The following is a 23,661-nucleotide window of genomic DNA, read 5'->3' as shown; positions in this document are numbered from 1 at the left end:
CAATGACACGGCGCCCCCCGTAGGGGGCGCGCCCCACAGTTTGGGAACCTCTGGTTTAAGGCATTCCTCTGTGTGAAGTTCAACACAGTACAGAACAATTTCTCTAAAAATCAGGTCGCTCTGGCCCACATGTCCTAAATTGACTTCCCATATCTGAAGGAATAAGAGTTACTTCTCCTGTCACTGAACAAGTTCTATTGCTATTAAGTTATGTTTAGGGACTAGTTACAGCAATTTGCTCTGGTTCTTGCTGAGATTTTCTGATGAATTCCTTCTGATTAACCACCCTGTCTGGGTACTTTCTGTAATGTTTTTCATTGGCTTCCTTGCTTTTGTGGACACTTAGAAACACTCTGATAAAACACAACAAATGTCATGAAATATCTCTATCGCAATTTTGATGCAATGTAAAGAAAACACAGAAAATGCCATAGCTTGTTCTTGCCTTCCCCCAGGATTCTCAAGCTCAGGCAACAAAATCTCCTTTTCCTCATATTTCGTACTCTAAAAACATACCTCCTGCAGGATACTCCCTGCTGAGAAGTATGTGTGAGCAGCAATCGTAAGGGATCATTTAGAAATTGTCCTCATACTCAGCTAAACATGTCCAGTTTTAAGACTTGTAAACTTTTGCTCCATATGTCGCAGAAATTGAAACACTTGCGGACTTTCTGACAAGTCAAAAACATGTTTTTACACTCTTTCCTGCATTGTCAACATTAGCTAATAAAGTCATTAAAGAGATCAAGTTCTGAATCATTTGGTTAGTTGTAGAAAAAAAAAGGCAAATGAAAAGTCTCACGGAGGTAATAGCATGACGGCGTTATGAAATGGAACCGTGAGAACAAGAAAACAGTAGTCTTGGTGCTGTGTCTAAAAATATGTTTTCAAATTCCATTCAAATTCAAAAATACTCTTGCATTTCTGAATTCAGCAATTGAATGTCGTAACAATTAAATGTTGTTGTAACTCATATTTAAAAATTCTTCTGAGTTATTTTAGTGGTTAAAGTATAGAAAAACAGTAAATATTTTTGCACAAGTCTACACGAGAGAGATGATGCAAATCTCTGAATCTTCCTGAGGATGCCCTGCAGTCTGTGGTCTTTTTTGTGGAATTGCTGGATGTCTCAGACCTGTTTCCCTAATAACATTTGTTCTGACCTGTCTGGTTGGCAGTTATATGCAAGGCATCAATAAACAAATATATATTTTGAGAAAAAGCTCATGGGCGCTGGAGTCATTTCAGACGTACTGGCACAAAGAATTAAATGCTTGACAATGCAACAGAAAAACACATTTGAGAGTTATATTTTCAAAGTGAAATTGTTGGTGAGACAAGCCTGAGCCAGAGATTAAACTACTAATCCTCTATTTGAACAACAGTCTCACTGTGGACTGAACTAAATCTGAGTTATTTCATCAGCTTATAAACAGAATGAAAAAAATAAAATAACATATGTCAACATGGCAGATTAAATGTATCTTGCTCTTCATGAAAATATGAATTTCTCATTTAAAATTTAAAGTAATTGCTAATTTAAAACCTCTGAGCACTTTTTAACAAGATAAAAAAAATCTCTCTTTTTTTTTTTTTTTTTTTTTTTGCAATCTTTCCTGCCCTGTGCCAAATGTGGTCTTTTTCCTATTTCTGTTAGTTCTGTTAGGGGCTTTAATTGTTAAAAGAAGAGTTATAAGTTCTCTTCCAGGTAGATAATGAAGAAAAGCTAACGTGAGAAATATATGGTTCTCATCATTTTCTTCAGAACTTTCAATGTAGCATTTTAGATCAGACAAAGGCTTTAGTTTTTCTGTGCCACATTTTCTGTGTCACAAGGTGAAAGAACGATGTCCTAGAAAACTATTTTAATGTGAAATTTAAAGGACATCTCTTAGTTAGATTTAACCCCGACTATATATGTAACTTTTTTTTTTTTTTTTACATTGTTACTGGAGGCTAACTAATGCCAGCCAGAGTCTTTTGACCACAGTCTCTTGTGGTTAAAAGATTTCAATTATTGTCTTTTCTCAGTTTAAAAGCAGATAATAAAAAGTGATTCAGCCCTTTATGTCATTAGGGCATGCCTGTACTCAAATGAACTGAATAGATTAATCAGGATTTGTGGAAAAATTATTGAACGTCATCTGCAAAAGCGCTGAAATTTTCCCAGCAAATTCTGATGTAAATACTTGATTCTTGTTGTATCTGTTAAGACATACTGCCCTCGTACCTTATTGTGGTCATTTATTCCTAAGAAAAAGGCTTAATTGAAAGAATAATGAACCAATGACGCACAAGGACGTTCTGTATCAAAAACTGCACAATGACTGAACGTTTTGATTCTTAAGGCTCATTTTGTTGTAATTCTGTGGTCTTGCTCAAAGTGCTTTCTCCCTCAGGGCAAATGAAAATATCAATAAAATCTTTGTGAAAACTAAAGTTGGCATTTATGATCTCATTCAGCTGTTCCCTTATATGGATCAGCAAACGCAGAAAACAAGGAAACAGGCTGGAGGCTTATGTGGACCACTGAGTCACTCTTCATGTCCCGGAGGAAGTTTACTCAGGAGCTGCTTTACTTGATGTCCTCAGCTCACCCTTACGTCAGCGATAAGCTGAACGGTGTGGAAATGCTGACACCTCGTGGTGTTACACGAACACTACAGTTGACACCCACAAGAAAAGGACGGTAAGGTCTAGTAAACAATATATTAAGCTCAGGCAATTATTCAGATTACAGTAGTTTAAAAAGTTTTTATCTAGGCAGATAAAAACTCATCCTTAACCATTGTGTTGAGAGCGTGTAGTGACAGTAGACAACAAAAATGAATTATCAGTATGAAAGATTGCTATAAAGTAGATGATACCATTCTATCGTTTTACTGTCATGCTCATCCAGGTGTTTGGAATGCTGCCAGTCAATGACTTAATGCAACCTGCTGGATTCAGAAGCCTTTTTAAACTAATTTGAATAACTATTCAATTAGAATGTATGTCTGATTTGATTGAAATATTCTTTTTTGCTAAGTTTCTCCAGATTATATTTAGTGAATTGGCGCTATGTAAATAAAACTGAATTGAATGAATATTTTGAAATAGCCAAGCCAAAGTGCAGTTGAAACACTTGGGATGCTGTGATATAACCGTAAACAAGCCGTTCCTGGTTTAAAACCCTCCAATGTGGCTAAACATTAAAAAAAATTAATAATAATAATATGCACGGTAAAGTGGACCAAAATTTTCATAATCTAACAAAATATTGCCAGTAAGTTACACACATGACGGCAGTTGTTTTCGCTGCACCAGCACCTATTAGTTTCAGGGAGTAATTACTTTTTCACAGTGACTGGTTTGAATTGCTCCCCTCCCTGCCTTGATAAATGAAACCACCATTTGGAAACAGTTTTTTTGTTTTTCTTTTATTCTTACTGGCTTGCTCTGCACTGTTATAAAATGTGTCTGATGAACAGCAGCATTTAAAAGGCTTGCATGCTCAACCAAGAGTTGGGTTCAGTTTTTCATTTTCGGGGTCAGAAGATGAAAACTTCGGAAAGCCCTTCAGTGCAATATCTGAAAATAGAAGTCAGGACCTGCTAGACCACTAGAGGGCCTTCACATGCCACAGACTGAGATCTACCCTTGTGGATATGTGTTGATCTTTCATGGTGTAAGCCTTCACGGTGAAGTGTTCGACATAAGATAATACTTCGAACAAAACTAGTTTGAATATGCTCCACTTTCTACATGCCTTCTTTCAGAACACAGGAAGTTTGGGGATTAAAAAAACAAAAAAAAAAATAAAACTAGGCCACTTTCCAGTAGAAAGAATCACATTCCTCCACATTATGACATTTTTAACCATCGACCTCGTCTTCCACCTCCTACTCGCGCTTGAAGCTGATTTTTCTTCAAAACACTGCTATTAGTGGCAGAAAATGTGGGCTTCCTGTTTCTCTTGTCTCTAAAGTGTCTTTTATCTTGGCTCCCTCTGGTGTATTTTTCCTCAGTATAAGCTTAAGTCGGTTGAGAAAAAGAGACTGCTGGGAAAGGAGGAAAAAAAAAAAAAAATCTGTGGAAATCCCCCCCACCCCCTGCTGCCGCTCGTTTAAAATGCTCCCAAACGTGCTGCCGGTGGTCAGTGCAGGTTCGCCATTAATCACTAGGGTGTGTTGTCATAAGGGAGGAGGGGGGTGTGGGGGGGAGTAAGTGAGGCGGTCGGGAAGCAGGTGGGAGGGTGTGATACAGGGAGGGCGAGGAGGACGGATGAATGAATGCAGTGTAGTGTCTTCAAGCAGTGGGCTGAAGCAGCTTCAGTGGCTGTTTTTTCCACAGTGACGCCTCCATAGACACACATAGCACTGCTTGGCTGGAACGAGTCGTAGTTGGAAGACAATTTAAATTTGAATGACTTTGTTTGAAAGGGTTTTTGAAAACACCATAAAAAAAAGGACAGAATCGACACAGTTTAAGAAATAGCGTAAGTTTTGTTGCAGTCCACCCGAGTCAGAAACCTAACTGTGCGGCTTCGGCATGCAAAGCTGAAGGCGTGGATCTTTGCTTGTGTTTGTGTATGTTGATCCATAGATCCATAGGGCATCGATAATACTTCCCAATGTTCCTAGTGCTTTATGGGGTTCTCAGACTCTCCTATCTCTACTTAAGTTCAGCATAAACTTGACAAACGCATCCGCGGAAAACTTTTTTCCTCCACCGTTTTTTTCCTCCCCCCTATCTGATCCCATCCCGATAAGAACTAAAGCTGTTTATGAGATTTAGAGAAGAAAAGAGAGAAAAACAGGAAAAAAAACTGAGAATGAGAGAGGATTAAAAAAGATTTAGAGAAGAAGTCCGACATATTCCTATCCCAAAACAGGCCGCGTGGAACGAAGTAATCCAGGATTTTTTTGGTGTGTGTGTGGGTTTTATTTTTTCCTAAAAGGCTTTTGGATTTGAAGCGGCTGTTGCATTACAAGGCATGTATCTCAGCAGATTGTACACATGACCTTGTTGTCCTGCTGTTCATATTGGTGGTGGTGGCTGAGTGGACAAGATACGAAAGAAAACGAGCAAAAGAAAAACAGACGAAGAGATGCTTGCTTTTGCGTTTGGAACATCTACAAAATAAATACTGGCTGTTGCTCAAAATACCTTTTTGGTTTGGGTGCTTTCACCACTGAATATTTAAAAAAGCTTCGGGAACAAGTCCTTTCGCACCCTCTCAAGTTGCACAGCGAGAGCCGTCCAGCTGGCTTGCGTATCTTTCTCCTCCTGCGGGATAACTGACTCTTCTCCCCGTTGATATCATCACCATGAGGTGTCATCTTCTTCTTCTTCTTCTTCTTCTTCTTCTTCTTCTTCCAAAAGCAGCTCATTTGACAAAATGTGTTTTCTCTACGGTTGTCTTTGCAGTTAATTTATACCAGAATCTTAAATAGTCTAGATTTTATCAGAGGAAAGATGATTACCAGTTTTTACCAAAGACATTTATAGATAATTTCAGTTACTTCTTGCAACTTCAGCAAGCGACTGCTCCTTTGTTTCATCTGCTCAGCAATATGTGTTGAAACAAATTGGTGTGCAGTTCTGAAGTGAAAATAAAAAAATGGTACATACTTTTCACTTTTACTGTACAAAACAATGTCAAAGAATGCAACAGGCAGTTTTAGAGGATATTTGCTGTGTCCGCTGCATGCTGGTTTATGATAAACTATGAGGCCCCGTTACGGCCATGTTGAGGACTGAGGCCTCCGTACTTGGGTTGCATGCTCTATCCCAGCTGCACCACTGCTGTGCCCAATGTTGGTGCATTTCTGAAGAGGACAATCTGTTCCTGATAAGGTGTCCCCGTTACTCTTCTGATTCATGTATTTTAGTGAACCACCTGACAAAGAGGCAGAATGAAGTGCCATTTTAAGAACAGACGAAGCACCAGTGAGTGCTCTCAACCTCTTTTTATTTTCTCCTCTCAGATCCAGAGCACGTCTGTTAAAGTGAGGTCTATGTTAGCAGGAACTTGTACAGGAAGTACCTTTACGTTTCACCTCAGCAGGAAACACATTAATTGTTGCCACGTCGTGCTACGGCTTGGCTAATACATTTTGGGATAAAAGCAGAAATAAGACGATGCGAGGACATGGCAGCGGCAATTAAATTAATCTAAATTAAAATATAATAATGTAATTTTAAACTTAATTTAAATATTTAATATTTGAAACTACTTGGCTTACAGGCCTTGAGGTGGTGTAAACTGATCGGTATTCTGAATGAGTCAGAGAGCTCAGAAATAAACTAACAAGTCTTTGGCATTTTTTGATTTCTGGTGTGAAAATCATGTGCCGTTGCTTTGAGCGCTGCAACATCTCTCCTGTTTTCTTTTTTCTTTTCCCTTTTTACTCACTATTTTTATTCACTTGAAAATTGCAGAGAATTTTGAATTTGTTATAAACTTTTACAAAGTCAGTGAAGAAAAGTGTTTTTTTTGTTGTTGTTTTTTTTGTAACATTTTTGATTAAGCAGAAATATATAAAACAAGACAATCCCCGGCTTGTTCAGACAAACCTGGGAAGATAAAGTCATTCAAAAATAAATTGGAAGCATCCAGAGTTCTTTCATCTGCTGCAAACTTTAAGTATGGGAACGGCAGAAGGACAAAAATCTTTCTCTGTTTTTGTACTGCAGTGATATTTAGTGTGGAAAGCAAGAGCAGAGCAGATTTTACTAATGTTTTGAAGTTCACTTCCACTTCCTGCTTGTTCTTCCTAATAGGTACGTCAGTGAAGCTGCACAAATAATATTTGGAAACGTGTTATTTTGCAGTCCGGTAACATCTTTGGTACAATAACTTAGAATTTGACAATAGATATGAACAGAAAACTTCGAACTTACGTATGACTTACAAAGTAATTGTCCAACCACTGGTTTCTACAAGGTTCATCTGAGGAACCTGAGTATATTGTACATCATATACTCAAACATTTCCATACAAATGTAGAAAGTGTTTTAAAAAGCAGAGGGCAGTGAATGTAGCACCATATTAGCAAATCTTAAAAATTTGGATCTCGGCAGCTGTTTTCTGCAAAAACCTCCGTGAGATAGTAGACATAAACTAGTGAAAGAGGCAGACGTGACAACAAGAAAATGCAGCTGTTTTTTTTTTTTTTTAAGCTGCAAGCAGAGCATCACAGGCGTCCTTTTCTCCAGCATCATTGCGGTGGTCCTCCTGGATGATCGCCAGGTGCTGCCATCGCATCTCTTTCATCTTGTCAATCAAGCTGTCAGACGGCTCCGGAGACGAAGGCTTAACAATTGCCTGCAGGCCACATGCTAACGTGGACTGGCTTCCCCTGGAGAAAGGCACTTATAGCTGTGGTTTGAACAGTCACAGGAAGGTAGGAGGTGTGGCGTGATGCTTTCTGAAAAAAGACAGGCGAAGAGGAGAGATGAAGATGATCATACTTCCCCACAGTTGTCAGACAACATTTGAAAAGAGCAACAAAAAAGAGAGAGAGAGAGAGAGATTATTGTTTTGCGAAAGGACCTCACTCTGCAGTTGACATGTAAAAAGTGAATGGATGATGCTGAAAGTGGACGAGTGAAAGGTGTGTCTGAAAGTTGTAATGTAAGTTTAGTGGAGCTAACTTTAGTGCAGTTACTGCTAATGAGGGTCTCGAGCAAGACTTAGCGGCTTTCATGCTGCGATGCAAGACCATCAATTAAGAATGAGGGTGGAGAGTGGCCTTTCATGCTCATCATGTCTTTGAAGGAATTACTTCGTTTGAACATTTTACATCTTTGAGTGAAATGAGTCAAGCAGAGCAGGGGGAGAGAAAGAGTTAAGCTGGAGGCCCCCTGCTGCTATCTGAGATAAAGTGTTTTCTGCTGAGGGCAGCTCTGTCTTTACACCAAACTCAAATTATGTGATCTACGATGAAAGTATTCTACTGCTATTTCTTGTGATAATCATATAATGTTGCAGAATTTGAGCTCTGAGTTTTTATTTATTTATTTATTTATTTATTTATTTTTGCACATTCCTCTTTGATCTCCTGCAGAAAAGAAATTGAACACACTTGGAGTTTTTGGTTTCGGAAGACAACAGACTGCACTACTAAATAGCAAAAAATGGATACATATCCATATCACACATACCAGATTTTGTCTGCAAAAACTTTTTAAAGTCATCTAGCCTGCCTATAAATATATATATATTTTACATAACTCCTAATTAAATGTGTTAAAGTTTGAGGGTATAACGAGCGTGCTGTGAGAAAGTTAAATACTTTTGCAAGGAACTGTAACTGAAAAGGAGAATAACATTGAGAAAGACAGCGGGTGAAGCTGGAAAGAGAGATGGAGGCTAGATAGAAAAACTGCTCAGAAAATAAATAAGTCAGCCAGTAACAATAACAGTGACAGAAATAGCTTCCAGTTGCTGTCTTTCACATGCTAATGTTGGAGCTTTTGCAATCCTGGAGACGACATGTCTCTCTGTATATCGACATATCTGCTTATTGTTGTGAAGTTACCATATAACTTGGATTTACATGGTAACTTTTAGTAAAATGTCCAGTTAGTGGGCTCTTTAAGAAAGTTGCCCAATTTTTCTAAAATTGTCATTGTATTGCAGAACAATAGCAGAGTGAAATGACATTGTTTTGCCGTTTATGATATGTACATGCATGTTCGGAATAATTAGGTCTGAATTGTACAAGATATATCAGCTGAATAACATGCCAAACAATCTTGATCTAAAAAATACTGGAAAAGGGAAATAAAATATTTTTTCCTCCTGATTGTGTCAACTAAGTCAACTAAGCAACAATAAAAGGCAAAAGAAAAACATAAAAAGCTCTGACTCTTATTTCATTTATTTTTCTAACAAAAGCCTTTTTTAATTTAGCAATCATAACTTTAAAAATATCTTCATTATGTTTTTACATAGCTATGAATTTACCTAATTTAGAGTGATGGTCATGATTTTAATTCCCATACAGAATAAGTCAATGGACTGGCGACGTATTTTTTTTTTTTTAGAGTTGCACTTAGAAAAAGTACAAAGACAGCAAAACTGTCTTTGTATTCAAGACCAATTTAAGACCACAGAATTACAACAAAATGAGCCTTAATAGCAAAGCCTTAAACCAAGCAGCTCTGTGACAACTATGAAAGAACTGGTGGGCATTGAGCAATTTTTTCTTTTGGACATGAACAAAAATAGGAAATCAGTCTTTCATTTTTTAAAATGTTATTTAGAAAAGAAAACCAACTTCTCCCTCTGAGGTTTTGACAGCTGCCAAACAATGCACTGTCTATTATAATTAATTGCTCTGATGATTATGAGTATTAGCACAGAGCCGTGTGGTAAAATCCGCATGTCTCTGCAGATTATCTCCTGGTCCTGTAGCATTTGTCTCCATTTCAGCTGACTTAGTGAGCCGACTGAGGGAAAAGTATGACAAATGAATTTGATTGGACTATTCTGAGCTTCTCTATTATAATGTTCAAATGGCTCTCTGTGTGTGTGTGTGTGTGTGTGTGTGTGTGTGCGCGTGTGTGTGTGTGTGAGTGCTGGCATGTGCCACTCCACGCGCGCACACAGCATGTTGCTCCAAGGCTGTCATGTGATCAGCAAAGCCTCTCTCGGAGAGAATTCACTATCTATTCTGTAACAGAAATGCACAGAGGTCTCCGATTGGCACACGTTTAAATCCCTTTTTGAGTCACTGGGAGACCATCAACTGTGGTGTACGTCTTCGGGTGTGTGAGTACATGTGAGGGAAACGTTGCATGTGGGTAAATGCCACCAATCCCAAGTGAATTAGGATGATTTTTGAGGGCTTCCAAGCAGCTCTGGGACGTTGCATGCATGCGAGTCGCTTGTTTGTTATCTCCCCGTCCACATGCTGACTTTTAACTGTGCTGCCAGGGAGCAGAACAGAAGAATAATCCCCTGGTTGGGTTATTCAGGTTATCCAAGATACAACAGTGTTACTTTGGCAAGAAAGAGAAGAACCAAGAAGCACGGCGAGAAGATCATCAAAAGGCAAAAAGAGCTGGTAAAAAAAAAAAGAAAAAGAGAGACAGGGCAGTGAGGAGGGTGTTGAAAGTACAAGAAATAGGGCAGAAAGGAGATGTGAGATCATGGATATACACTGTTGGTCAGAGTAACAGATTAGCTCACTGGGTGAAATGATGTATGACCGCATGTGCACAATCACAGCCCTGTCTTCGGATCAATTGTTCTGTCACATGTGTGGGCAACCATACATCATCGGCTCGATTACATCTCAAACACATATGGAACTTCAGCCGTGCTTTGTGCTGTGCTTTACAAACAGGAGTCTCTCTGCGGTGTGACTTCATGTCGGCTCCTGTCTGTCCGATTCTCCTGTACAACACAGGCAGTCGCACTTTACAGCCCGGTTCGGCTTTGCTTCTTCAAATGAACTGCAGTGGCCAGAGTCACTTGTTGGGAGTAAACTTCTTTGGGCAGCTAGGGTCATTTCAGCCAGTGGAAAACACACCCACACACGCATGCACACGCACACACACACACGCACACACACACACACACACACACACACACACACACGAAAACAAGGAGGCACTTCTGCTTGCATGGTGACAATCTGCCACTCTGCTCCTGTTGGTCAGGTAGGCTGAGATCAGATTAATGTGAACTTCTCACAGCTGAGAGAGACTCGCTCACACAGATCACAGCTACATCTTAATAGGTCACAGACTTTAGGATTTCCCTTTAGTCCAACCAGTGGCAGTTTTTGATATGGGAAACAAGGCTATCTGTCCAGGTCAGCACATCCAGGGGTGCCACATGGCAAAAAAAAAGAAAAAAAAAAAGCCCCAAATTAATTTTCTAACCTCATGATGCAGGCCATATTTATTTAGAACAGAGAGGTTACTTTCATTGCTCTTGATTATTGCTTTACAGAATGTGTAGGTAACTTGCCAGACGCTTTCATCCATCTTTTATTAATACTATACCAGATGCCATCATGAAACCTAAAAATGAAATGAACACACATCAGCACACGCCCACTCCCTAACAACTTTCATGAAAAGCTACTCTCATGAAAGTTTCATTGGTTTGCCAGATGCATCCGTAGAACATATTGAATGTTTTTATGCAAGTTACCTAATGAATCAATTCTTGTGACCTATCAGGATATTTGTAGAATTTGCAAGATACTTTCATTAAACTGTCATGGACATCATCTAAGCACTGTAGGAAAATACCAATTTTAATGTAGGACATTGAACTCGGTTGGAATAACATTTGAAACCAATTATTCTGTGCTAAATTTTAGAGGTATTTAGCTGTTTTTTTTAATTTATTTTTTTAGAAGTATGCACTGATTACTTGTTTAATTATTCTCGGTAGACAGTATTCTAAATTGGAACTATTTGGAAGTGATAAAATCTTAATTCTCTACTTGAAAAAATGTGTTTTCTTAGCACTAGACCTCTACCTCTTAAAGTAAGATCAAATGCTTAATGAAAAGAATAGTTTGTTTGTTTTTTTTCATCATAAAACTATTGTATGGTTACATGAAAGCAAAAGCAATGTGTGCCATTGTGGCTAAAAAGAGAAAACTTTTTATTGTATTTATACAAACAATAAAAAAACTAATTCAGAATTTCTGAGAATTGTTTTTTGTATCTGGCTCTAAGACATCATCTGATCATTTACATAGTAAGAAGGCTCTTTATTGAGGTGTTAGGGAGTGGGCGTGCACTAATGTGTGTTGGACAACAAAAGGAGGTTCTTGCCCAGGGCGTGATTCTTGCAAGAACCCCCCACTCTGTATCCAGCTTCCAAACTCCTCGGGGCGTTCCTGATGCACCTAAATTAGTTTGCGTGTGTGCGTGTTTGTATTGTGTTTCGACATTAGCCCATGCCTCTTTCTGTCTGACTACCAGGGCACACTGACAGCTGATGAATAATATCATGTATCCCACACGTCCTTGCGCAGCCCATCTGGCTCTAGTCACATTAGTGTACAGTATCGTTTAGGGCTTGCTGCATACGCCTTGCTTCTATGGACTCATGTTTCCGCATCAGTCCGCTAGGGGGCGGTGCACCACTATCACAGCTTACAGCAAACGCTCCACATCTTCCAGGCAGGACAAACAGGAGCGCATCAGCAGTCTGCGTGACGCCCCGACACAATCGCACCTCTGTCCCGCCACCGGCTGCGGTGTCCTCACTTTCTTCTCGAGGAATAAAAAGAAGATTCCCCCACGCCAAATAAAAGCCCATTTAGGGCGTTTCCATCATATTAACATGGCTTAGGGAACTTTCTTGTGTGAAAGAGGAGAGGAGAAACGGAACTTTCAGGGATCCTTCTTTCAGCAGCGGATCGGTCGCAGAGGGCAGCAGGCTTGGTTTCAAGGCAGGAGGGTCAGAGCTTCCTGTCTTTTCACCTCATCTCCGCATATTCCGACGCGTGGATGGTATGGTGTAACTTTCCTGCTCTGTGCCAGAAAGGAGCCGCTTCACGGTGTAAGCGCAGAGGGCATGCGAGAATCTCCTCCGTCTCGGATAGTGGAGTGGCTATGAGGAAAGAGGTTCACCTGCTGGGTTAACAGAACAGGACCACACCGCACCAACAGGTAAGGATTTCTGGGTAACCTCCACACTTTTCACAGAGGGAGGGAAGGGAGTGCATTTTATGCGCTTTTTATTTACTGCCTGCAAAGTGAGCGTGATAAAAAGTCATGAACGCCGCACATCTGCTCCGCATGAATACAAACTGCATCACAGCTTTTCAGCTTAAGTCTATTAAGTCTGCCAATGGAACGGATTGCATCTTATTCTGACCGTGTTAGGGGATACAAATGGAGAGGATTTTATGGAAGAGTTGCTGGGGGGAAAAAAAAAAGGTAGGCATTCTGCTGCCCTGCAATCAGCTTCATTTAGACAGTGGTGATTTTACAGAGAAGACAAATGATTGCGGTTGTTTCAGGTGTTGCACCGCTTATCCGAAGGCTCCCCTAGCTCTTTCTTTCTCACTCGGACGCACGCGCACACACAAATGAGCGCACGCGCACTCCCTCTTGATTGCCACGCAGGTGAGGTATCTGTATGGCGTCTGCGGGCACGTGTTATATATTTATCGGCGGAGCCGGCCTGTCTCGGTTCTTTATCTCTTTAGTTGATTTGTTCAATAGATATGAGCTGTACGAAAAGGTTGGACCGGGTATTCATGCATTTATTTGCGCTGTGTTTCTTCGACACACTCTCACTTGTCTTATAACCAAGCCTGAATCTGACGCTCTTGAAACACTTTAACTTATTGATATTGAGTTGCCATTCAATGTATTTAAGCATCTCTACTCTTGAACGTTCTCACATTTTTGTCACAGTATGGCTAAACGTCGGTAAGTTTATTCAGATTTGAGGTAACAGCCTTAGCTTTGACAGGGCCATTTTAGCACATTTAACACTTTGATCCAAATTATTCATCATTCTTTTTCAGCCTCTTAACTTTTTTCTTTTTACAGGACTGTACTGTAATTATTTCCATCCATCTTTCCATCAACCATGACCAGCTTGCCCCCACAGCATGATGATGCCACCCCCCATCATTCTGGGTGGCCATGTTGTGCAGTGCTAGTTTTTCTTTCAATACACAGAATTCTGCCTACAGCCTAAGTTCAATTTTGGTCTCATTTGATTAGACTATCTTCTTCCACATGTTTGATAGTGCGCCCTGCAAACCTCGAGGTAAACTGCAAATGGTACCTTAACGTCTAGAATTACTTTTTTCCTGCCACTTCTCCGTAAAGTACAGGGTTGTGGAGTGCATGACTGAAACAGATATTCTTACATGATAGATCTCTGGAACACCTAAATGAGATGAGGCGTGTTCAAGACCAGAATTCTTTTTTTTTCCTTTACTTGAGGTGGTGAGAACAATAATTTCATTTCCCAATGATGTTTCCTGCACAAACATCATTGGGACCTGTGACTCTAGCATAAGTCAGTGTAGTAAGCATGCCCACTTTACATTTCTTACCCGTCACAGTGTACCTGTTGGGCATCACACTAGAAAGAAACTCTGTTGGGATGTCAAGAAGAAGCTACAAGAACTATCAAACCACAGCTGCCAGAAAAGAATGATGTCATTTTCGCTCTTGCAGCCTTGGCAAAGAGAAGAAACATTTTTTGCAGACTATGTTTGGGCCACCAGGCTGCTAACCTTGCTCACCCAGTAAGAGTAGGTGTACAATCATTTTTTGGTAAGTTTGCAGGTGTGCCACTTTATGGATTGAACAGCGGTTTGTGAGAATGTTTGGTGCTTAGGATAGAGTTTTACAATATAATTTAGCTTTAAAATGTCCACAACACTATCTCTGAGTTCTCTGGTATGTAGCTTGGTCTTCACGATGCTGCTTGTTCGCTAACAAACATGTCAAACCTTCACAGAATAACTTTATTGTGAAACTAAATGACACACATCTGAAATCTGTTTAGAACTTAGGTTAGTTCTGAAGGCAACTGAATTGATTTAGTGATATCAGATTAAATGGGGCTAATTACAAATACATGGTAGACTTTAGATTTTGATGTGCCATTTCATGATTATGCAACTTTTTGTGAATTTGTTGAAAAAAAACAAAACAAACAAAAATAAAAAAATGTGGTTGTAATGTGTCAAGATGCTGAAAAATTCAAGTGGCAAGAATGCCTTTGCAAGGCACAGAATATGAGAATTTACACTGCGTAACATCCTTCTTGTTATTTTCAGCTCAGGCCACAAAAGCCAAGGCATCTGTGCTTTGAAGCCGCTATTTGAACAAAACTGTATATAATTTTTGGACATGCTCCAGACTTGACTGACAGGAAGGAAAAGCAGTAGGGAGGTGGCGAGCGGAACAGCCGCAGAGATTGGATTGGATTTCTGGGTGTTTATGGAGAGATACTCAAATGCATTATTGGAAAGAAATATGTGGCCACTCACTGGTAGCTTTCAGAAATGGCTCAAATGTATTTTTAATGCGGCCACAGAGCAAAATAAATCACAATACACCGTTAGTGTCACGAGCTTATTCAATAAACAGTTTCTGGTTTTGTGCTCACATTATTAATCACAGGCACGCAAATGCTGCAACGAGAGAAGGTAGAGGTTGGAAAGGGAGCAAATGTATTGGGAAACAAGATTAAAAAACAAGACTGTAGGGTGGGGGAACTGATTTTTATTTTTTCAAGTAATATTTGAGGATTGGTTTTAATTTACTTTAGCTGCAAAGGTTTGGAAATGTGTTATTGAGGACATATTTGGGAAAAACACTAGGCACTGAGTTACATTGAATAAATGGTTTACAATAAGTATTAATGACATGAATGTCATCGGCTAATAGGGACAGAAAAGTTCACTTGTGTTCATTTAGCTTATGGGGAACTCTTATCAGATATTGATAAAGTATGAAAAGTTGCAAACTTGATGAGGCCAGAGTATAAGGAATTACATTAAATATACAAATGACTTGCCTTTTGTATATGATTGGACTATTTTTGTATATTTTGTAATGCTTTTATTGCCATTAGGTTTGCCTAACACTGGTTTGCTGTTGCTCTTTCATCAGAAAATCCAGCTGCTTTCAGATTTCATCAGTCATTCTTGGTAAACACCAATCAGTTTTGGTACTTACCAAACACATTATAAGCACATGTGAGCGCCCTCCTGTGGGTAAAAATTGCAATTGCCTGTAACTGACGTGTTCTTAATCAGAATGTATTTGTAAATAATGTCCATCTGTGAAAGATTGGCACAAATACCATTATTATTACATCCTTGTTGTTAGCTATCTTATTTCACAGACAGGTTATGTCCTGGATTGTGTGTTATTTACTTGCCAGCCTTGGAGCATATTTACCTTGAAACCACTAAAGTGTTTATTAAAATGATTTGTTTACTTAGACAAACCTGAAATACTTTTCACCTCTAACGTAACAGGAAAATAGAAGGCATCACTGAATACCGTGTGGGATTGGGCTGGAAGTGGGTGACTTACACTAGCATATCTGTTTATTTGCATAGAGAGTGGGGAAGTAGCTCCGATCTCATGTGGTCACCGGAGATGCACGTGGAGATGCATTTCAGTGCCAGGTGTAAAGTGACCCGCTCGGATCTGTCCACTTATGGCCACCCAAGACAAATATAAAACTAGATTCGAACAAGATCTGCAACATTGCTAAAAACAACCTCTTTAAAAATCTCACGTTTTTGTTAAGGTAAGAAACTGCTTCTAGTACTTCTGGTGCATACATTTTCTATATCCACTTCTTCCTTGCCTGGGTCGTTGGGGGTGCTGGTGTCTATCTCTAGCTGCCATTGGGCGAGAGGTAAACCCTGGACATGTCACCGGTTCATCACGACAACACAAAGACGTAATAGGCAAAGAACCACACACAGAGACAGACTCGTATACCTAAAGACAATATACAGAGACCAATTGACCCACCAGTTATGTTTCTGAACTGTGGTGGGAAGCCAGAGTACCTGAGGAGAACTCAGACATGCATGGGGAGAACATGAAAACTCAGAAAGACTGCAGGACTTTCCTGTTAAAAGGCAACAGTAATACCACTCTCATAACACCACTTTATTTACATGCAGTAAAGACCACGTCAGAAGAGGAAAACTGCATGACATATCACACCGTGCCATAAGAAGTAATAAAAAAAATGCAGCTCTTTTACAACTTAAAGCTTGCTGATTGATTCCTGGGCTCAGATTGGGCACCGGAAAAATCCTGGTTGTTTTCATTTTTCTAGCCATTCAATTGGACATTTTTCACTGTTCTAGTGAAAGTATAGTTTGTCTCACAAAGTTACTTTATCGGCTGCACTTAACAAAAAAGAGTGTTATCCACTATGGTCCCTGGATATGAAGATAGATTTACACCCTGTATTCTTGAGACTCTCATTTTGATGTAATTACAGTGTTACAAAAGTCTGCAAGTGTTGGTTGGGAAAATACAAAAAGCACTGAAGAATCCTTCACTACTGGTAACCTTTATTTATTTTTTTTGGTAGGACTTTAAGTACTGGGGAAAAAGAGAAACACTGACAGAGTGACAGATAAGATACAAATGTATTTTTTAAAGTACTGTACAATCACAATGACTGCTAATGATGATAATAACTGCTAATGAGTTAGCATCTGCTTGCAAGCTTCTTAACACTGATAAACACTAAAACTGCTTCACAGTTTTTAATGAGTCCGAACATCATTTATTCATCGCATCCTTAATACTGGGATTGATAAAATCTTTGAGGGATTAATCCAAACTGAACAGATTTTTCAAAAAAGTCTGTTTTGAGATTTTTGTAGCCTTAATTCTGTTTTAACACCACAAAACAGAGCATGTCAAATAGTAATTAGTAATTTATTATGAGTAATAACTTAGTGTCAGGACCAACTTAGAATCAGAAAAGCATAGAAACTGAAAAGCATGGCTTTGTCAAACCTGGATTTAGTTAACAGATTCAGATAACAGATTCTTTAAGACACAGTTAGCAATTTATATGCTTTTCCCCCCTGTCAAAACAAGCAAACAAACAGACAAAAAAAGCTACATATTTGTTAATTTTCTTTCTTTTTTAAAAAAAATTTGTCTTGTAAACCCAACATTGTGTAATATCTTATTTTTTGAGTTGGCTATATCATCATCATTCCTTTCCTTTGGTCCAAAATCTCCTCCTGTTCGTATTGTCTGGACATTTGAAAAGAACTTGTTTACTCACTGCTTGTGCATTCTGCATGAAGCTTTAAGAAGTTAACAAAATGATGTGGTATTTAATCTTTTGAAAGATATTGATATATGTATTTCACTGCTTTATATCTTCTTGTGTGCCTTTAACTCTCTTTCTCACACACACATGCATACACATACAACTCCCTTTGCAGCATTACCCTCACTCTTTCCTTTATCCATCTTTTCTCCCAATAAGCCTTTTGGGCCTTAAGAGTAATGTCAAGGCTCCACTGCAAAGAAAGACAACAAAAAGAGGGGAATATTTTAACAGAGAAGACACCTTGAAAAAGAACAAACAGAAGAAGAAAACTGTAGCCTGGCGATTGATTCCTACGCAATTCCACTCTATTCTCATCTCCTTTCTGTGCTCTGTCTGGGACAACCAGAGCTCAGTTTCTATGGTTGAATTTCAACCGGGTGAATCAGCAAAGAGAAGGAGGAGTCGTGAACCAAGAAGTTGATTTTCTGCACTGTTTCAGAATTGTAGTCTGCCATGGCTGTAGTTTGGCAGTTGCAGCAAAGGAAGCAAACACGTTTGTCACTCTTCCAAACATTGAGCCCTTAAAGCCGGAATAGGAAGAACGCTTAAGTTATTTGATTGCTGGCAAAGATGTTGCAGCTCTACTCCCCACATTGTTTTCAGTGCACACAATTTCTGGTAGGCGTCAAAGCGTCGGAACTGCCGCATTACAAACTTCATGGCCAAATTTTAGGGGTTGGGTAACATGCAAAACCTTATCACAATCCACGCCTCCAGGAAGCAATCATTTCTCAACAGCAGAGAGCACAGACCCTCTGTAAGAAGCAAAGCATACAACAAGGGGATGGCTTTTACCAGGCTACGATAACTGCACCTTGTGTCCTATAAAAAGAGACATTTCTCTTCGGCCACCTGAATACATTAACCTCTGCTTAATTAAAAGAGAAATGGTGTTGAGTAAAAACGAAACAGAAATGAAAGACATTGACAGAAGCAGACAAGCAAGTCCACAAGGGATAAAGAGAAAGAAATAAAAAGCATGTCCCATAAAAGGTTGCGCTGTATTTCATTGGCCATCACCAGAAGCCGTTTGTGGTCAGTTGAGGCCCATCAGAGACGAGTAGCCACTCTAAATGTGTGTAACCCACATAAAGAAATTGTTTCTAGGAGATTGGACCCCGTAAATTCATTCTTAGCCCCCAGCCTTGTTCTTATCCCTCCCCCCACAGGTGATTTATAACATCCAAACAGCCATATATCGTTACATCCTTTCCTCGCTTTTAAACTACAAAGGCACTCGCGCACACCCACTTGCTCATACATGCCTGCTTTTGCACCCAATACTTCCATCAGGCAATACTCTTTCACACAATGAAATGCACTCTTTTGTTTTGCTCCAGAATGGCTTGTGTGGCTCAGTAACAGTGACAGCTGCAACAACAGCATCAGTGCCTGCTGTGGAACAGGACATCAGAAGAGAGAAACAGCATCAGATGCTGCGCGTACAACTCTAGGATTACCTTAGCCTGAGCAAACTCCATTACTGCATCTATTACCCAGGTACACACAGACTGGGGGGAAAAAGCACTTTGCAGATCTAATGTTTATCCAGCACCTCTAAGCCCCACGCCGCTTCCCTTGACTAGCACAGCAATGATGGAGAGGAGACCAGAGGAGAGAGCAAGAGCATCATTGGGGAGAAATATTGAGCTTTAATTTGACACAATGCAGTGTTTTCATTTACGCTGTTTGTAGGCGCGAGGGTTCTCCCACTCAGACCGCTCAGCTAACCATTCACAACAGAGTGGGTCACCATCAGAGACTGAGCATAAGCAAACTAAAATGTTAGCTTTAGACAGAGTCCACTGCTAAAAATGTTTCTGTAATACCTCAATCCTGAAATACACCACTCCTGGTCAGAAACAATCAATCAGAGCCAGGAGGAAGGTCTTAGCGCCATCAATCAGGCTCATGCATTCGCTGCTAAATCTGCTAATGGTGGAGAAACAACTTACCGCTAACGAAAAACTGCTTTTCCACCATCATTGGTTGCCATGCTCACTAGTCTTAGCATTCACGGCAGGTTCTGCTATCGGGAAGAGCCTGTAGTGTAACAGAGAGCAATGGGATGGGTATCAGCAGGGTATACACAAGCATGACTGACACCGCTAAGACCCTCCTCCTAGCTCTGCTTGATTGTTTCTGACCAAACTGTATTTTTGTAATTAGCGCTGGCAGCACTGGGAGAAGGCAGAGGACCTCGATTTTTTCCCCCACAGATTATCTGTCTCTTTCTGATAGTTTTAACAAATATGGGGGGAAAAAAACATGTATATTTTTAAAAAGTTACATATTGCAGTTTTAAATGTTCAAGTTTTGACATTCTGCCAGAGAGGGATTGCTGTTTCTTAATACACATTTAACAGGCATTTTTATCAAGTACACCATGCTAGTACCAGATTGTACCAGATTGAATCCCGTTTTGCCTTAAAAACTCCCGTTATTTTGTTTGTGGTGTTGACTTAAGATTTATGACCATGTTGACATAATAGCGTCACTCAGCTGGTCCATATTTCTCGGCTGTATGCCCCCGAAGCAAATCTCGTGTTTTGCTTCAGGGGTACACATTGAGATCTGGTGAACCTGGAGGCCATTGGGGTACATTGTCAACCACAGACCAGTCTGAGATGACTTGGTGCATTATTCTGCTGTAAGTAACCATTGCAAGATGAAAAAACTGTGGTCATAAACAGATGGAAACAGCAAGCAACAATACTGATGTAGGCAGTGTGCCAATTAAGGAATGCACAGCCGGTACTAAAGGGCCCAGAGGCTTGAGAAAGTATCCCCAACACCATTACTCCACATTCAGCAGTGTGAACTATTGGTACCTTTCTTTTTTTTTAAAGCATCTAATTCTGGAGAGTAAATGTTTCTCTACATGGAATCTCTACCTGGTATTCATTAATATACTTTGGAATATTGAAAACCCAGTATTGTTCTTTAAGTGACTGAAGTACAATGGTGCATTTGTCGAGTGCAAGTGTTGTGAGGCCTGTGTGTTTGAGCTGCACACATTACAATGCTGAATGTCTTGTGGCTACAGTAGAAGTGGCTATGTAGAAGGTTAATAAGGGAGAAAAAGGGCTGCATTTAGTGCGAGCAGAAAAGCTGTAAGACTGTGTTTATGTTTGTTTAAGTCTGAGGTGAGTGATGAACTGCCTCGTGTCTGAGCTGAACATCATCCATCACCCTTGTTAGTAACTCTGGGGTCCTGTCATTACATGTTTCCCTTCATTTACACTGCTAATAGCCATCTCTCCTGGCCAAACCCTGCACTGTCTCACTCTGAAACCCTCCTCCAATCTCCCCCTCTCCCTGCTAAAAAGTAAACTTTTCTTCATCCAAGCGAATGCATCACTGAGTTCATTGGTGAAAAATTCAAGAAACAATACAGGTTAAGCATTACATTCTGCTACTTATTCCACTTATTACATTCAGTTTGGTGCTAAAACAAGCATTTGTAAGCTTTGTTTGGAAGGTTAATAGCACAGCACTGAATTAATTATGATCAAGTCACCACGTGACGGATGTGTGGTTTTCAGAGGATGTCAATAAGCTTTCGTCTGGAAAGAAACAGACTTTGACTCACACTTGGAATGGCCAGCTGGGGGAGCTCTACCGGTCAAGTCTTCAGATTTTGTCATTTGTAAACAATATGTTTATATATTTGACAAGGCCACATTTTGCACTGTTAATTTTGATGGTAATTTGTCTGTCTGAAAATAAACTGCACAGAATAAACTCAACTGAGCCTGCCCTGTCCACTTTATAGCAACTGTCTATTTTTCAAGAAAATAAATCTGAAAACAGCTGAAGACATTTAAGAATTTGTCGTTTTGCTTTTTGTGTTACTTCCCCTCCCCCCCCCACTTTCTGTAATGATTTCAGTGGTATTTGTCTTCGCAAGGATGTGTTTGCTTTAATGCCAGGGCTCAGTGACAGATTACCGGCCACATTCCAGAACCGGCAGCGAATGCAGCTGTTCCATGGTAGGTAAATTCACGTTGTTCAGGTGAGCTATCATTGCTATTATAGCAGCCCACTTGCCGTGACATATTGTGGCTTATTAGGAAAGCAATTCGATTTGTAGATTCTGGCGTGGCCATAGGTTTCGCTAATGACTCTGCAGTGACAGGACTCTCTGCCAGTTTGTCAGCTGAGAGGTGGTCCTGCTTTCAGCAGCCGTTATAAACAAAGCAGTGCAGGCACTGTATCTTTGGCAGTGTCAGTTCTGACTCATTATGGCTAATGGCAAAGAAGAGCCGTTAACCAGGAGTCAGAGCTATGTCACACATGAATCAATTGCGCTCCTTTCTTCATCATTAACCAGGCATCAATCACTGTGGCCATTAGGCCGGCAATTTAGGGGCTCACGTTTTTTTGTTGTTGTTGTTTTTATGTCTCTGTGTGTGTCCTTTCTACACTTTTATTAAGTGTGAAGGGAACTCTGGGGTCATCTTAAGAAGTAGAGGAAGTTACATTTAAGCCCAAAATTATTCATACATGTTTCAGATTCAGACTTATTTTTCATTCAACCAAGAAGTTTGTTTTTCATAGGAACTAACAGAAGCATCTCTCAATAGACAGTAAAGTAATGTTAAAAATATTACACATTTTATTATAATTAATGATAATTCATGTTTCTATTTACGGCCTTCTCAGAAATCAGTGGACAAAGCCTACTTATAATTGCTGACCAGCATTTTGTGTGTTTCTAATGGCATTTTGATTATTTGTTTTAGATGAGCTTGAAATATTTCAGGTTGGAAGACCTTCTCAGCCATAATCCAAATGTTTAGCTCCTTTCAAAGATCAGATGCATGTTGGGAAAGTGTGGGCTGCTCTGAAATGTTAATATTCTTCCAGTCAGAAGAAACACGCTGATAATGCTACAAGATAACCTAAATCTGCCAGGGCTGTGAATAATCTTGGCCATAACTGTATGTTCATTGATCAGAACTTACGTGGCCGATCGGTGAAGTTTTGACCTGCATTCAGACTATAATATACGAATAAGACAGACAGGGAGAGACTGTGTTAATGAATAATGATAATAATAATAATAACAACAACAATAACAATAATAATAATAGTCAGTTTTATTTATAATGATAAAGATCTGACTGTTCACGTTCCAAACAACCACAGGACCAATCAAGTTGAAAATATCCTGATGATTCCGGTCATCATCCAGTTTTGCAGCTCATTTCTAGTTCCCAGTGAACTCAGACAGCATTGAGTACAAAGACTGTTGTAAAGTCTCTCACTCACCCTCTCTGTCCTATCTTTCTTTATTAGTTTCCCTTTTTTGTCCTTGGTTGTAGCCCAGGGCCTGTTCTACTGGTTGGCTGTGTTTATCTGTGTATGCCCTTTTATCTTGTAGTCTTTGATTATTTTCTTACAAGTGGAACCACCAGCTATTTTACAGCTGCCTCATTAGGTTGTCAGGCAAGCCCACAGTGCCTGCAATTATGTCTAATTATGCAATTATGAATCCAATATAAAGTGTTATATATACTGTAGTCGGGTATATTTGAGCTCAAACACACACAGCAGTAATTATTGCAGTTTGGTGGGTGGTTTTGTGCAGGGATAATAATACCGATAAAGGAGACGGTGGAGAAACGAACCGACACAGATTGTATTACTTTTATACCCACATAGCAACAAGTGGAAGCTGTAAGACTTTCTGCATCCGCACTAGCTGTATGGTTTTCAGAGTTGGGCCAAAGTTGTGGGAGATGGATATTTTTTTTATATTGTGTAAATTTTGAACACAATGACAGAGACTTTGCATAAACTCTTAATTTCTTTCCCTCTTTCAAGATTTACATGTA

At 39.7% G+C, this 23,661-nt stretch overlaps 1 long non-coding RNA gene across 1 annotated transcript in view; it reads left to right on the top strand.

Annotated features, from left to right (window-relative positions):
* Positions 1–12,135: 12,135 nt before the first annotated feature.
* Positions 12,136–23,661, top strand: part of LOC107838254 (uncharacterized) — a 43,966-nt gene continuing 32,440 nt past the window's right edge. Inside the window, exon 1 of the long non-coding RNA XR_001664321.1 lies at positions 12,136–12,630. This is a non-coding gene — a long non-coding RNA (uncharacterized LOC107838254). The remainder of the gene's footprint in view (positions 12,631–23,661) is intronic.

The sequence above is a fragment of the Poecilia formosa genome, unplaced genomic scaffold (assembly GCF_000485575.1).
Source record: "Poecilia formosa unplaced genomic scaffold, Poecilia_formosa-5.1.2 Scaffold232, whole genome shotgun sequence".
Taxonomy (NCBI): Eukaryota; Metazoa; Chordata; class Actinopteri; order Cyprinodontiformes; family Poeciliidae; genus Poecilia; species Poecilia formosa.
This window is presented reverse-complemented; position numbering and strand designations above follow the sequence as displayed.